This window comes from Suncus etruscus, chromosome X (genome assembly GCF_024139225.1).
Source record: "Suncus etruscus isolate mSunEtr1 chromosome X, mSunEtr1.pri.cur, whole genome shotgun sequence".
Classification (NCBI taxonomy): domain Eukaryota; kingdom Metazoa; phylum Chordata; class Mammalia; order Eulipotyphla; family Soricidae; genus Suncus; species Suncus etruscus.
The window spans coordinates 15,585,591-15,587,592 of NC_064868.1; the positions used below are offsets into that span (position 1 = coordinate 15,585,591).

Sequence of the window (2,002 nt, forward strand, 5' to 3'; positions counted from 1 at the left end):
CAAGGAAAATGCCCTAATGCTGTGCTATATCTCCAGACCAAATCAGTATTTTTTAAACATTTTTTTAAAAAAATATTTTTATTTAAGCACCATTATTGCAAACATGATTGTTGTTGGGTTTAAGTCATAAAAAATACCCCCTTCATATCAGTACTTTTTAATGGAAATAAATTGACTAAAATGTATCACCAGATTTTCAGTCTCTTTAAATCAAAATTTTTTATTTTTTATTTTTATTTTTTTTATTTTAAAACGCTTCACGAATTTGCGTGTCATCCTTGTACAAAGACCATGCTAATCTCTGTATCGTTCCAATTTTAGTGTGTGCTGCTGAAGCGAGCACATTTTTTAAATTTTTTAATGTTAATATCTTTATTTAAATACCGTGTTTACAAACATGATTATAGTTGGATTTCAGTTACACCCCTTTACCTGTGCAACATTTCCATCAACAATGCCCCCATCTCCCTCCCCCCATCCTGTATTTAAGACAGGCTTTCTACTTCCCTCACATATTGACATTATTATGATAGCCTTCAGTGCATTTATTTCTCTAACTGCACTTACCACTCTTTTTGTTTTGTTTTGGGGCCACACCCATTTGATTCTCAGGGGTTACTCCTGGCTAAGCGCTCAGAAATTGCCCCTGGCTTGGGGGGGACCATATGGGACACCAGGGGATCGAACTGCGGTCCTTCCTTGCAAGGCAGACACCTTACCTCTAGTGCCACCTCACCGGCCCCGCACTTACCACTCTTTGTGATGAGCAGCTTCATATGGAGAGTCGGGACTTCAAGCCCTCATCTCTGGAAATAATTTCTTCTTATTTTTTATTATTATAAAATCTTTATTTAAGCACCATAATTACAAGCATGATTATAGTTGGTTTTCAGTCATAAACAGAACACACCCCCCCTTTACCAGTGCAACAATCCCGCCACCAATGCCCTCAATCTCCCTCTTCTGCCACCCCTGCCTGTATTCGAGATAGGCATTCTACTTCTCTCATTCATTAACTTTATAGTACTAGTTGTTAGTGTAGTTATTTCCCTAACAGCATTTACCACTCTTTGTGTTGAGCTTCATATTGTGGGTTGGTCCTTCTGGCCCTTCCCTCTATTTTCTCTGGAATCATTACAATAATGCCTTTATATATATATATATATATATATATATATATATATATATATTTAAAAACCCATAGATGAGTGAGACTATTCTGTGTCTGTCTCTCTTCCTCAGCATGTACATCATGTACATCCATGTATAGGAAAATTTCATGACTTCATCTCTCCTGATGGCTTCATAATATTCCATTTTGTATATGTACCGCAGTTTCTTTAGTCATTCATCTGTTGAAGGGCATCTTGGTTGTTTCCAGAGTCTGGCTACTGTAAATAGAACTGTGATTTTTGAATTGTATTTTTGTGTTCTTAGGGTCTATCCCTAGGAGTGGTATAGCTGGATCACATGAGAGCTCAATTTCCAATTTATTGAGGAATCTCCATATTGTTTTCCATAGGGCTGGAACTAGACAGCATTCCCACTAGCAATGAATGAGATTTCCTTTCTTCTCAAATACCCTCCAGCACTGTTTTTGGGTGATGTATGCCAGTCTCTGTGGTGTGAGATGGTACCTCATTGTACCTCATTGTTGTTTTTTATTTGTATCTACCTGATGATTAGTGATGTGGAGCATATTTTTTATGTCATTTGGCCATTTGTATTTCTTCTTTGAGAAATTGTTCATTTCTTCTCCACATTTTTTATTTTTATTGTCATCGAAATGAATACAAATCTGCCACAGTAATATTTGAGGCACATAGTGACAATAAGTGAGGGGCATTCCCACTACCAGTGTTGTCCTCCCTCTACCCCGTTCCCAGCATGCATCCCACATCTCCCTCCTTTACCCTCGTAATGCTAGTGCAACTGTTCCTCCTTGTACAGCTTGTTGTAGATTGGGTATTGATTCTGCTGTTGTTGACTTTAGATTTGGTGA

The 2,002-nt window shown here is 37.7% G+C and overlaps 1 pseudogene; it reads right to left on the minus strand.

The window, feature by feature from the left end:
* Window positions 1-241: 241 nt before the first annotated feature.
* Window positions 242-341, minus strand: LOC126000388 (uncharacterized; annotated as a pseudogene).
* Between the last annotated feature and the right edge of the window lie 1,661 nt (window positions 342-2,002).